At 41.5% G+C, this 15,144-nt stretch overlaps 1 protein-coding gene across 4 annotated transcripts in view; it reads left to right on the forward strand.

Annotated features, from left to right (window-relative positions):
* fndc3ba (fibronectin type III domain containing 3Ba) overlaps positions 1-15,144 on the forward strand; it is a 100,496-nt gene that overhangs the window by 34,215 nt on the left and 51,137 nt on the right. The gene's annotated exons all lie outside the window — the stretch shown is intronic.

Raw genomic sequence — 15,144 nt, forward strand, 5'->3', positions numbered from 1 at the left:
AAAAAACAGACAGATGGAGGTTTTAAAAGGAAAAGGAAGTTTCTAAACGTCATTAAGTTTAGTTCTTCTAAAAAAAATCAGTTAATGGACCCCCATGTAGACCTAGTTTCTGATGATCACATTTTTTGCATGTTAATCGACTCACTTCTAACTTTGTCAACATTATAGACGAACTCCAAGGAAAATTGTGTTTCTGGTGTTTTTAATGCGTTCTTGTGGCATTTTTATGATAATGGAGGATATGCATTTCTTTATTCAAAGTACTGTGGATCAAGAACAGACAAAAAAATGCAGTTTAAAGATGATTATGTTCGTTGCGTAGAACAGTGTTTTTCAACCTTTTCTGAGCCACGGCACACTTTAACCTTAAAAAAAATCCCGCGGCACACCAGCATCCAAAAATTTTAAAAAAAGAAGGAGAAACTCATAGTATGTATTGATCTACAGACCCTCCACAATCTCACATGCATTTTTGAGATAATTATTGCAGAAAAAGCTGGAAACTGCAGCTTTTTTTTCCTGAAAGATTCAATAAAAGTTAAGTTAGAAGATTTAAAAATAGTTTGATGCGTGTTCGTTGGTTTCAAGACGTTTAACAACAGATCTCCGTATGCGCTGTCACTCTCACAACCCAATGGATCATGGGAGATGTAGTGCATAAAACGGCCGGAGATCGGTTTTCGGAGCTTCATTGTTTTGTTCACTTGTTACATGGTCTGATACCGGATTCTGTGGAAAGCTACAGCGCAAAAGACTAGCTTTAGCTGGTATTTTTGTTAGAACTGAGCGACTTTACGAGCTAAATCGGGACAAGGAAGTGAAGACTTTAACCACTTCTGATTGGTCAGACTGATGACATGTGATTAAGCCCCTCAAGAATGATTGGTGGAGACAGTCAAAGGAACGGGACTTTTCCCAAACACAGCCGGAGCTGCAGCTGAATCGTGGTACTGTCATTCTTATCAAAATGTCTTTAATAAAATAAAATAGACGCAAAGAAAAAGTATTTTACGATCTTTTATATTCCTAACTCCTCAGTGTTTTATCAGGGCCTGTTTGGATGAACACAGAGCTGAAATCCTGGAGATGGGAAATGTTTTTAGATCAGTTAATGAGGGCAATTTTCCACGGCACACTTGACCATCTCCCACGGCACACTAGTGTGCCGCGGCACACTGGTTGAAAAACACTGGCGTAGAAAATAGGCAGGTAACAAGCTCCCTGCTCTGCTCGATTCTGATGCATCCACTTTTAGAGGAATAGATCCATGAACGTCTTTTTTTTTTTTTCTCGTCTGAGCTGGTATCGCAAACTGTATGCCTGGAAAGCTCCAATGTCGCTCACCAGTTTTGGTGCACCACTAATGTGACGTTGGGGGTTTGAGGGGCTGTATGATAGCGGGAGAAGATGTAAACAGATAGCTCTCAGTTATGGGTAATACGTAAAAGGGGGTGGTTACTTACTCTGCGCCAATCGTCCAGCCCACAACTCGGCAAATTTCTAATGAACTCATGCCACTTTGGAGGATCTATGTTCCAGAAAATGAGACTTTTTGTTTTTACATTTTGGCTAAAAGCAGCATAATCATGATTAAAAGACCACTGGGAACGCTTTGAAAATAGATCAAAAGATGATTGAAGTGGGACTTTAAATGAACTAAATCCTCTTCTGTACATAACCAATAATTTATTAACTCTAGTAAATGAATTGTTTTAAAAGTGTGTCTTCTTTTTCCTCATTTCTTGCCTTGTGCAGCATTGTTTTGCTGTCGCAGGGCGTGTCTCTGTGGGTCTTCTGTCTTTTAGCAGCGGCTTCGCTTGATCTTAATCACATCCCTTTTTGTATCACTCTTCTAATTAGCATGTTTTCAGCACGAGCGCAAGTGTCTGCGTGCCTCCATGCACTATTTCAGCAGACTGACCTGTCTGTGCTCCGGGGGTCACCATCAATGACCCCCCCCCCCCCCCACCTCCTGCCCCCTCCTCCCCTCGCGTTCAGACTGTTCCCCTGAGCTTTCCCACACTCACATCAAAGACCCAAACTCCAGAGGGTGTGTTAGAGCACCCTGCTCTGGAATGTCAGTGTGGTGCCATGCACTTGTGTGTGTGTGTGTGTTTTACAAGGCTGTGTTGGTTTACTGTGTTGTTTGGTTTTTGTTGAACATTTATAAGGAATAATGAGGCTTTTGGGGGGGTTGGGAGAGCGGGAAGATGCTGCCTGTGTGGGAAGATGTGACACGGTGGGACCAAGGTGATGGCGGCTTAGCCTTTAATGCATCGCAGTAATGCCTTGAAGCTGGGATGGATGTTAACATTTTCCCATTCCAGGAATTTTTCCCTGAAGCTTTGGTCAACGGTGTGCCCAAGATCTACTGAGAGCTCCTACTTTGGGCGGGCCACAAGTTCCCTGCCCCGCTCCATTCCGATGCATCCACTTGTTGACTAATAGATCCATGTACGCCTTTGTTTCCCTCATCTGAACAGGCGTCTGACTTAAAACTGTATAGCTGGATAGCTCCAATCTTGTTTTTGTATCACTGGTAATGTTAGGTTGGGCGTTTGGGTGACTGTAAGCTAGTGGTAGAGCAGTTAAACATATGCATGATGGGAAGTGGGGGCGGGCTTATTCTGCATGAACTGTTCTGCCCACAACTCAGAAGTGAATTTCTTGTGAACTACTGCCGCTCTGCAAAAAAATATTTTTTTGGGGGCAAAAACATCATAATCGTGATTTAAAAAAACAACAACAACAACAACGCTGGAAACGCCTTAAAATAGATCAAAAGAGGATCAGAGTGGGTTTTTAATGTTTAACTCCAAATTTTCCATCCTATCTATAATATTCCATTCCAATGATTGTTTTAGGCTTTAATTCCTTATTTCTAAAATAAAAAGGGGGCAGAAAAGGTTTCCCGTCGTGATATCCCATGATAAAAATGCCTATTTATGAGTTTATCTTTTAGCTTAAACGACTGGGTGACATTAACCTGAATTAAGGGACCACTTTCTGTCAGGCATTTCTGGTAAGACCCCCGTTGTGCCTTTTCCTGAACATGTGCACACGTTGCCCTGGGTGTGTGTTGTTTAACCAGAGCATATCCAGAGCTGAGGTCTGCTTCCACTTTTGCTGGCAGATGTCTGCTCTTTCAGATCTGGTTGTTCCTGCTCAAACTGATCAGCTGAGACTCTTAAGCACATTCCACTGACAGTCTTGCTGCTCTCGACCTATTTGACAAGACTTTTGCTATGAAAAGCCTCAGGGTTCTCCATCTGAGTGATGGCTGCCAAGCAGAGGTACCTGGATAAAACTTCCTTTTTTGAAACTTGCAGTTTATTTGACATTTCTTCAATGTTTTGTCTCTCCTTTCTGCTTCCTTGTTTGTCTCAGTTCAATGCCAGTTGAGCTACTTCTGGGTTCACAGCATCGCTACTCTGAGGGCTCACTGAGGTTTCCAGTGACCAGCCTCTCCTTAGACTGGGCACTTCTGCACTCTGGACTCTTTGATGTTAATGGAAATAGCTAGTTGAGAGAAATATGGTGGCCTGTGTTTACTTCAAGCCAGATGGCTCTAAACAAGCGGAGGGAGAAGACACAAATACATTTTTCTCTGAAGGGCTTAATTTGGTTGAGCTGCTCCGGACCGCCTGTTTGCTGCTTGTACCCAGAAGTGGTCGTGTCAGGAGCTTTTCTTAAACTGAAGTGCAATACCAAAGAACTGGACTGATGTGTTTGACAGTTGGCTGAAGACCCACGAAGACATTCTTTCACTTTAAAACTCTGTTTTATCAAACATGTTTTCTAAAATGAGTTTGTGTTCCTCACTCTTTTTGAAGATCTTTAGTTAAAAACCTTCTTCTGCCCACAGATTTACGAAATCTTCTCACCAATTTCAAGTGACTGAAGGTGCTAAATATGGTTGTCTGTTGTTGTGGGGCCCTTCATTACACCACTGAGCCCTTTATTTTCAGAGCCTTTTATCTGACTCATACCAAAATACAAGTTTTATGTTAGATGAATTATGTGATCCCTTTTTGATTTATGCATTTAAAAGAAAAAAAATAATAGTTGTTGTAATGCTTACAGAAATGACTTCATCTTTTAGTTTTAAGGTTCATAAAATACTTAAAAATCCTGGCAAATGCATCCAGATCTCTTTAGGTAAAACTTGATTTTAGCACAAACTTTAAATTTCTGATATGACTTGCTTTATGATTTTACCCCCCCCCCCCATTCCATAATCACCCTTCCACCCCCCCACCCCCCCTCTAACATCCCTTTCTCTTCTTCCCTCCTTTTCTTTTCTGTCCGGTCATACAAAAAAAGTGTTATACATATAGTTCATATGAATAAAGTTTAGTATAATTTACAAAAGGGGTTTATTCAAATATGCATTTTCTGTGTCAGAAGATTCATAACCCCGCGTTGTAAAAGTAGAATATGTCCAACACAAGAGGCTTTCAGCTCTCATCTGTGTGACAGGACAAGTTAAAAAATAAATAAATAAATAAACAAACTTTGACAAAACTAAAGTAATTTCCATAAATCTAAATTAATGGAAGTGAAATAAGAGGCCATTTTTATGAGACATCACTGATTGGATGAAGACTTGAAGAAGAGGGAAACCAGAAGGATGTTTGCCTGAACCGTGGTAAAGATTTGATTAACCAATTACCAAACCTTTGCAGTGGCTGTGGCCAGAAGCATTTTGGTTTTTGTAATTTTGTTTCGATTTTTAAAACGTAATTTTTTTTATTGTTTGTTTTGTTTTTCAGTTGTGTTGATCTTCAATATGTTTTTGTGTTGAGTGATTTTTCATGGACTTCAGGGCCACCGTACTTTTAAATGGCTGCACTCAAAAGTTTTTAACAAGACTTTTGTCTGTCTTAAATATCACAGTTAAGAATTTGAGACTTAATTTGATACTTGGCCTAAATTTATTAGGATTTGAGTTTTGGGACTGGGTCAGGGAAAAACCTTTATTTGTTTGTTTTCTGTAGGAAAGCCCTAACAAGTTCCATTTAAGTATGTATTGAGCCTTCTTGTTTACTTTGATGTATCATAGAAACATCTTCTGACTTAAAGTAATTTCAGATTTAAGTAGTACTTCCTGAAAGTTGCTTGTGAAAATTTCTGTAACACTCCAAAAACCTGTGAAAAGTTAGGAAGTAATATTTTCAATTTCCTTTCCTGGAAAAAAACATCATTTTGTTTTAATCTAATTCTTTTCTTTATTTTTTATATCTAGTTCAGATGTAATTAAGTGTTTTATGTTTTTTTTTCACAATAAGAATAAAGCTGCTTTTAGAGAATAATATAGATGTCCTTCTTGATCTTATATTTTTAAACCATCATTTGTACTTAAGCTGGAGTTCCTCTGCACACATTTGCTCCATAAAGATCTTGTGCATGTCTTGGTTTTATCTCCAGAAAATAACATTTTACCCTTCAACATCAACTCAGAATAACCCCTTTCCATTTTTTCCCCATGTTATTTTAGTGTAATTGCCAGACTGGATGAGCTGGCTACCTCTTTTGTATTTTACACAGCATAACTTTCAGTGCATTTAAGACGTACAAAGCTCTAACAAGTCTCAGACTGTGGCGTCTTGAGTGACCAGCAGATTATTTTCCTTTTGCCTCTAATCAACCCTGCTTTAAGTTCTGCTGGACCTGCAGGTTCTGCTTTGTTCTGTCTTTGGGTGTTACGCTGGAGAGACTAATGATGTAAGGAAAATCTTATTACAAGGTTTTACCTGCACGACCTCGGGGCCGCTGTAAAACCTGTTCAGGAGGTGTATTTAGCATGCGCCTAATTCCGTGTTATGTCCCGCTGCATTTGGGAAACTGGTCACCATGGGAACAGACTCTCACTCCAGGTGTTGTGTGACGGAATGTGATCCCTCCGGGCACGGTTTTTGTGTGTGCTGCGCATCTTTGTGCTGCATACCTGCCTATTTTTCTTTTATTTGCTCATAATGTTCCTCATATAAAGTAGTTTTAGAAAACAAAAGAAGAGGGGCAGAGTTGGTTGGTTTGGCACAAGGTGGTTCAAACCTTGACTTCATTGTGCATGTGAGACGCAGAGAGGAAGTCCTGCCCAGCGCTCGCTCATGAACTCACTGCCCTCACAGAGTCGGGCATGAAGAGGCATATTCGGGAGGGAGGGAAGGAGGGAGACAGAAAAGGAGCTGAAATTTAAATAAGTAAAAATGTAAGAATGTGTATTAATGAGGATAGGCTGAGGGAAAAGTGATGGCGGATTGCGTGTCCAGTCGCGTCTGCCGTGCATTCCTGCAGAGGCCACTTCCTCTCTGCAATGACTCCGGCCACCTTTGCTGCTGCTGCTAGTTTGCCAGCTTGTCCAGTCGTTGCCATCAGTTTACCGTGCGAGGAGAAACAAAAAGTCCAGAGAATATGGTGCCTGTGTTGATCTGTCAGAAAGCCGTGGACGTGTGAGATTCACAGCTGTGTGGAGGAGAGTGCTTGCAGGATTTTTTTTTCCAGGTGAACAAAGAACGAAAGAACTTTTTTCTAGGGATGAAATTCTTGGCTCTCTTGATGCTCAGGGTGCAGCTGGAGAGCATCTTCCTCTCTGCACCTCTCCTCTTTACACTACATCTTCTACTTCTGTTTCAAGTCCCATTCAGATCCTCCCTTGATCTATTTTTAAAGTGTTCCGAGTGGTCTTTTAATTATGGTTGTGCTGTTTTTAGCCAAAGTATATAAAAAAACTTGTGTTGCTTTTTAGGACATTGTTTTTAGGGCAGCAATATGTTAGTAAATTCAGCTCTGAGTAAGCCTGTCTTCTTTTTCCCATCATCCCTTTGTTTACGCTCTCTGCTGCTAGCTTCCAGCCTCTCACACCCCCAACTCAATATTACTGGTGCAACCAGATTGGTGAGCAATATTGGAGCTATCAAGTCGTGCAGTTTTGAGCCAGATTCCACCTTAGGTGATGAAAACAAAGATGTACATGCGTCTAGTCTACGAGTGCATGCATCGATAAAAGAGTGGAGCAGGGAGCTTATGGCCTTTAGTTGTAGCTTTTACGTCACACCTACAAGCTTTTTCAAACTGCATTTTATTGTCGCGTCCTGATTCCCAACAATTTGGATGAAGAAATACTCAGAAAGGCAATTTAATATTATTTTTTTTTATATTTGTCCTCCATCATGAAAAAAAGCTACAAGAAGATGTTAAAAACATGATTTTCATTAAAGTGTCCTCAAACCATCGCTTTCATCACGTATACTGTTGGATGAATTCAAATGATTGCCTTTGGACTAAAAAGGAATGAACCTAACAGCTGGGCAAATAACACGTGATGCTTTACATCATGTGTATGGCTCTGAGGGAAGCCCCTCATTTTTTTCCTGCTCTCATCTGATTGGATGAGCTGGAGTGGAAGGGCTCGACCAGGGAGGACAAGGATTGATTGGAGATCACGGTATAGCTGCGGATGTACAGAAGTGTTTGTCACAATTCTTCACCCCATTTCTCTTCACAAAAACACAAAGCAGAGTTTATATGATCATCTAAGAATGCATATGTGAGTTTGTGCAATCTCACAACTTCCAGTTCTCTTCTCTTCTCTTCTCTTCTCTTCTCTTCTCTTCTCTTCTCTTCTCTTCTCTTCTCTTCTCTTCTCTTCTCTTCTCTTCTCTTCTCTTCTCTTCTCTTCTCTTCTCTTCTCTTCTCTTCGTGGTGGACACAGGCTTGCTGCTGTTCAGACTGTGACTCACTCTCCAGGAATGCCCCACATTCACATGTGGAAAGATGGGAGCTGAGAGAACGAGGGGGGGGGGACACAGCTGGCTGCAAACACGGGCACATCATGTGCATGTGGGGAGGGAAAAATTGGGCAAAAACAACCAAAGCTTTGCTGCTGCTTCACTGGGTCAGGATTTTTTTTGTTTTTTTTTGGCATCTTTAGGTTTGGAGGCAGTGATGGAAGAAGACAGGAGCAAAGTAAGGGCGGCAGGAAATGGTTCTGACTCAGTCTGTTTACACAGCAACAGCTGTTGCACTTTTTTGCTCTTTCTCTCTTGATGATTAGGGAATGGACATAATGAGTCACCAGTGTCTGGATTTTTTATGCAGACTTTATGCACGCTTGATTCTCTTTTGAGAGCTCAGAGGACATCAATCCTGATTTCTCCTGTCTGACCCAGAATTGTTCAAAGCCAAAAATACAGAAAAAAGCTTTTTGTTTGCGAGCTGCTGGTATCTGACTTTGTTTGAAATTGTTTGAGTCGGGGTGACCGTGATTCACTTCAGCGCACATTATCTAAAAAAATGTCGGGGTGTTCTGGAAGCGGGCTGTGTGCAGGTTCAACCCCTGCCTCTTCGGTGTCAGTGCGACACGCTGGGAGGTCATGCACATGGCAGCTGAGGTCGTCATGGTGACGGATAGAATCACAGAGGTGGGATCATTTGACCAAAAAACCCAAAACCAAAAAAACATATTGATTCATTAAATAAAGGACTTTGTTCTGCCAATAATACGTGAACATTTATCATTTACTGTAAAACAAACTCATCATATGTCTTCTTGTTTTTATGTGCTATAATTTTAATTTTTTTTACTTCAATATAGCTTTAGAGTTGGTTTTCATTTCTTATTAAGCTGTTAATTTTAAAATATTTCACTAGTGATAAAAAAACTCTTTAGGTTTGTTATTTAATTGCACATTATCAGATTGGGACTTTGGGAATCAAACTCAGAATTATAGTTATACTTAACTAAAACCAAAATAGTGTTTTTGCTATCTTTTTCCTAAACAGAAATGCCATAACTTTACTCATCAAAGTTTCAAGAACTCCATAAAATGCAATGTGATGATATGCATGTTTTTGCTTAATGGCTGCATGGTGGTGTAGTTATTAGCACTTGCCTGACAGTGAGAAGGGCCTGGTGTGAATCCCAGCTGGGTCCTTTTTGTATGGATTTTACACGTTCTCCCTATGCATGTGTGGATTTTCTCTGGGCTGTCCGGTTTCCTCCCACAGTCCTTTGTAGTTCGATCTGTGAGTCTGTCCCTTAGGTGTGAATAGGAGTGTGCAATCCAGCGATAGATTAGAGAAGTGTTCAGGGTGTAACCCACCTTCGCCCTGAAGTAAGTGGGGTAGACTCCTGCAACCCCCATGACCGTGGATGGATGGGCAACAGAACTGCATTTGAGTTTTCTGATTACTGATCTCTATCAAACTTTAAATTGGTGCGTCTTACAAACCATTTAGTCCATAGAATACATTTAAATGTTTCCTCCACCTGTTCCAGTGACGTGTGTCACGGCACTGGAACATGACGAAAGGTCACGGTGCCGGTTTTCTTCTTCACTTCAAACACGACCTTCTATAATCTCACCAAGATTCATAAACGTATCAGGTTGAAAAGATTTCACAGAACGATATTCTTCAAGGATGCCGATCAAAACAAACAAATCCAAGAATGTTGTGAAGTTATCATGCCTTGTTTCCCATCATGCCTTGCTGGACTTTGCTAAGTCATGTCTTTTGCTTGTTTCGTCTTTCAGAAATTTTGTTTGATAACTTCTGATGACTTTTATTCACTTCACTGGATCAAACTGCGTTGTTCCTGTAAATAAGGGAGATCATAGTTTACGTTTTTCTTTAAATATTAAAATGAGGAGCTCTATTGTTAGTAATTTAAAATGTGTTACTGAGATGGAATGTGACTGTGGGAAAACTGAAAGTTTCTGTAATGCGGTTTCATGATTTACTGTAGTAAATCCATCGAAAATCTATTTAAAGACACTTTATTGTGCAGAAAAAGGGTTTTGTAATTGTTTAACAAGGTATTTATGTTTGCATTGTTCTTGTTTTCTCAACCAAACTTATGAAGACTTTCCACTGTAAGGTTTTATCCTGAAAATGAGTAAATTAAAAATATGCAGCGTGAAGAGAGGCTGTCTGCATCACTTCTAAAGGCAGGTCGACACACCATGACTGCAACAGATCAACGATATCCCGGATTTTACTTTGGAAGAGTGTCTGGGAGAGTGCACGCTCCTGCCAGCTTGTGTGCAGCTGTTGGGGTGTGTGTTTGTACATGTTTGGAATCTGGAGAACAAAGCGCGGCTGGGCCCAGCGTCCCTCCAGACGTTACGTTGCTCACCTCTGGAGCGGGCCCAGCAGCAGAAGTAGGTCGGCCAACAGCGCTCCACCTCTGGGTGGAGGAAAACCGTTCAAGGATCTGGGATGGGGGGAAGTAGAAGCTGGCACCCGGGCTCCACGCCGGCCTCTTAACAGGTCAAGGCTCTTATTGGTGAAGGCAATTAATGGGTAAATCAGGCAGCAGATGAGAGATTCTTAATTTTTTTTACTGTTTTTGGGAAAAAAGATGGAAAAATGATGAATTTAGTTTAGAAAAATGATGAAAGAAATTAAAAAAAAATGTGAAAAAGATTTAAAAATGCAAACTTTTCAATTTCAAAGATGTAAACTTAAACTGCTAAGGCAGCTTTTGTCTGATCTCATAAAATTGTAATCGTAAAACAAACAAATGGGATTAATCCCTGTGGAAGAATAAGGAAAATAAGCTTTTTTCTTTTTCATTTTAAACTAGGATTGCAAGGTATAACGCGACTTTTTTCTAAATGTGGAAGTAAATGGACGTGTTTTCTTCTCAAAGGCAGCACATTTGAAAATGTCCACTGATGTTGGAATAAACCTGACCAAAAGAAACGGTTTGATTGTGTAAAAGAAGAAATAAAAAGTACACATATTCACATTCTTATTAAAACCTAGATTCGCCAAATATAAAGCCAAGTAAAATTAAGTAGTTTACTTGTTTTCTGGGCTGGATTTGGTAAAAAAAAAAAAAGAAAAATCAAATTAAAGCACCGATTTGATGAAAAGCATCCATGAAACTATGCATTTCTTAGCCCTAAAGGAGAAGATAAAACGGAAAAAAGAATAACAAAACATTTTTCAAACAAGCTCTTTTGGAATGGAATGCTGTATGTGACCCTTGGCTGAAGTTGGAAACAGACAACCCTGATTCAAGGCGTTCTGTTGTGCATCTTCAGTCCAAAGATGCTGATGTCAGCGACGTGTGAGCTCGTTGTACAGTAAACGGCTTCATCAGCTGTCATAAAAGATAACAGTTTGTAAGGCACATTTACGCAACTTAAAGCTTGAAGGCATGAAGTGGTTCATTCATCTCCAGGAATGTGTTTACACTCACCTGCACACTCGCACAAAACACAGTAAATGTGCGTTTGAAGCCCGCCTGATTGGGTACATGCACTCTGGTTCAAGTGTGACGCTGTTTCAGCTGTGTGTACATTCCTGCACATCAGTGCAGATGCATGAACTGGATCCTGCGTCATTCTGCAGAGTCGGTGTCAGGAGAGCAAAGGACTTGAGGCGGGGCGGCACAGGAAGCCTCGACTTCCTCCTCGATCAATGAGCCTCACCCTCCCCGGGGCAGAGCTGTCCGCCTGACTTGACTCAGTGGAGATGAACTGTAGGGCTGGGTGCTGCGTTCATGAAGTGCTACTCTAGCTTTTAGGCTTTAGCCCTCATTTCCTCCAAGAGCTATACATCTCCAGCGCTAAAGACACCTTCACATGAGCTGATGTGGACAGATCACTGTGGTTCCTCCGTGAGCTTCTGTTTTTTTTTTTTTTTTTTTTTGGGATTTGGCAGTAGGCCTTGTGCACAGAGTTGAGTGCATGAGTGTGTGTGTGGCAGAGGAAACTGTCGTGGGAGGGTCTCGCTGGTGCGGCTCCAAGGACAGATAACATTACCATGCTGATGCTTACATAACTTCCAGGCAACGCCACGTCACTACCAACCACAAACGTGCACAAATACCCATCCAGACTGAACTGTGGGCTTCGGGAGATTTTGACTGGTTGTGTTTTTCTTTCTGTGGGAATGATGGATGCTTTTTAAAACTCCCCCCAAAACATCAGATACTTAATTTCTGTGTTGGGAAATCCATCGGAGCTGCTAGTATGTAGGTCAGCTAACACGCTCCTCTGGTTTGAAAATTTGGCACAAACACGCACTCGTGCTTTCCCAGGAGGGTCTGCGTTTCCTCTCAATGTGGCGACCACATGTGCAGGGAATCGGGTTGGGGGGTGGGGGGTTGCGAAGCCGGAGGGAGAAACCCCAACACTCCGGCCTCGTGTGTGATGGAGCGCTGACACACTTTCAGCTCTCCAGGCCGATCCGTACATCTTGATGAGCGTGAGGTCACTTCTCTGCGTTTGATGTTTGGGGGGCCCTCACAGCTGTGTCTGACAGCTGTATCACAGGAAATATCTGATGAAACGTTGCATCAACTCCTCTGTCTGCACATCACTTTATGTGCGGGCAGCTGGACAGAATGACAAGTTGGTCCGACTTTTTTTTATTTTGTAATCTGTCACTTGCGAAAGCAGGTTTTGCTGCGTTTTTCAGGCTGTGTGGTAAAGCCTGAAACAGGATGTTTACTGTGGACCTGTGTATATTTCTTGTGTAAATCTTTACCAACAAAGATTTAAACTTTCTGAAGTGAGATTTAAACATTTTGTGTCCGTGTGAAAATTTGTTCTTGTGGGAAGACTCTTTTATTTGCCATCAGGGCTCAGGACATGACCCCTTTTTTAAACCTAAAGTTACTCTTTCATTCTGTTCATATTTGACTTTTTTAAACGTTTCCTCATAATTGAACATTATACATTTTTTCCCATAAAATTTGGACGGCTTATGTTCCCTTTTTCTGCTATGAAAAAATCTTAAAAAATGTCTCTATGGATAACTTTAATGTAAAGAAGCTAAAATTGTTTCTAAATTCAATCATATTGCTGCAACTCACTTGAGCAGAAAGATAAGCAAACTCTTGAAAAGGGAAAGCTATGCAGACACTGACACCTTGTTGTGGTTCTGCATGTGATGCTGTTGCTATGGTGACAAATGTTTGTTAAGATAGACTTTGCTGGACCATTTATTAACTCTTAATAATTCTAATTCCAGTAATTCTCTACTTTAGGTTAAAAGATTTTTCTTCATTATCGTCTAGTCACAGCAACGGCATAACAAATATTTTAAAACAAGAGTTTGTGATAATGGCTGAAGCATGAAGCTTCTTTTCTAGAAAAAAGTCTAAATTAAGCTCTTTTACATTATACTTACTATACTCATAAAAGAATAGGAGTAACAAGAAGTACCTAAATTATTTTTTTTAAATATACTGTAAAATATCAATGCAAACAATGTTTTCATAAACTTTTGGAGCCACTTCCTCATCTTCATTCGCGCTCTGTGTTGATCCCTCAGTTTCTTTTTCATATCAGTTGTTTCCTTCCCTGATTGCATTTAGCAAGCATGTCCGTGCAAACAAGGATTTGGGACAAAAACGAACTTCAAACACAACCGACAAAATTATAACTACTCAGTGTGACCACAGAATATCAAATAGGAGTACTCCAGCTTCATTCTCTGCTGCTGTTTGGTGTTCAACAAGTTGCACCCTAACCAGAGGAGTCCTCTTGGGAACTTTGTTCGTGGAAAGTGATGTGCAAAAAGGTCACAGCAGTTCTCTACACAGAACCTCCAGATTTCAGTGACGGGTTGTTGGCTCAAAATTGCTACTTGTTTATTTCTGGATCTCAGCTTGTAAATAAAGCAGATCCAGTGGCATGTAGATTTGAGCAGGACCTGACCTCACATCCGATCTTCCAAGCCGCCTCCTGCAGCAGTCGGAAGTGGAAGAAGCCACAGATGGAAGATGAGGGGAGAGGAGAAGGGGGAGTGCGTCGGTTTGTTGTGTTGTCTGGGATTCCGGGAGGATTAGACGGAGGAAGTCACGACTTTATTTGTGGCGCTCGGAGGGCGAAGACCAGCAGCTTTACCGCAATATGGAGCGGGGGACCACACTGACTTATTTGTACACGTGCACTCAGGCCCGCTCACACAATCGCAGCCTCTTCAGTGCACACTGACAAACGCCCGATTATCCAGAGCCTCCCTAAATGGACTCTAATATCGTATGACTGACAGAACCGTATGTGTGCGTGAAGGCGAAGGACAAAGAGTGTCTTGTGTTTTGGGGAGGGGTTCTTTAAGGAGGGGGTTTGGCCTGTTGGGTCCAGTTCTTGGGGCCAGGGATGGGGATGCTTACTGTGTGTTTGTGTGCGTGCAGAGGAATTCTGCTGTTTGCCGAGTGAGGAGCAGAGGCAGCAGAGACTGTCCAAACACACATCTGTTTGTCGAGAGTGTGCGAGAGGGAAAGTGTGCTGTGAGCAGGGATGGAAAGAAGGTTAGAGGAGCTGTGTGTGTGTGTGTGTTCTCCATATGCTATGACCTTCTACTCAATGAGCACTTTCATATCCACTCTGAGACTCCACAGTGGGGAGCAGACGGCACTGAAAGAGGCCTGTCTGCCTACCTGTGACCTCCTCACTGCCCGCTCTGTAGACTTTACTGAGGTTGTGTTTGAGGGTGCCTTTGTGTGTGTTTACTGTTACCTGTTTGTTGGGCTCCGGAAAAGGCTGGTGTGTGTCACACAAAATAGCTGGAAAGAGGTGAGGAGCGCAGTTAGGAGTAAGTGTGGAAAGGATGAATTAGGAGGGACAGAGTGAGTAATATTCGAAATAAAAAAGGGAGTGAAGCATTTTCGTAATGGCTGATGGGAGGAAAAAATAGGAGGTTCGTTCTGGGAAATGAGATGAAAAGATGGAGCCAAGCAAGGTGGAGGAACTGATGAAGACGCACTCTGCAAACGACAAACGCCTTTTTTATTGTTAAAAAGGTAGTTTAAAAACTTGCAGCAAAACCATTAGGATTCAATATGTTCAAAAATCAGTGTGAAATTCCTCCATTTCTTCGGAAAATGTCTGGCATAATTGAAGCTGTCAGCACAGACAGAAAATATTAGGCTGTGTTTATGCTTGGATGTGTGTTTGCAGTTAGCCCAGGCCTCTGTGTGTGTGTAAGTGTGATTTATTCGAGGCCAGGTCTACTTCCAGAAGTCCCAAAGGGGTCCCCAATGACTTTAGCAGCCGCAGACCTCCATCGCAGAGACGGAGGAAGAGAGGGATTTGGAAGAAGGAGATATGGACAGTGGAAAAGTCAACATCATTTTGAGACTGCTAATTCTATTTAGGATCTCTTGCTTCTGCATTCGGTGCT

Source organism: Oryzias latipes, chromosome 22 (genome assembly GCF_053564925.1).
Source record: "Oryzias latipes strain Hd-rR chromosome 22, Olatipes_Hd-rR_3.1".
NCBI classification, from domain to species: domain Eukaryota; kingdom Metazoa; phylum Chordata; class Actinopteri; order Beloniformes; family Adrianichthyidae; genus Oryzias; species Oryzias latipes.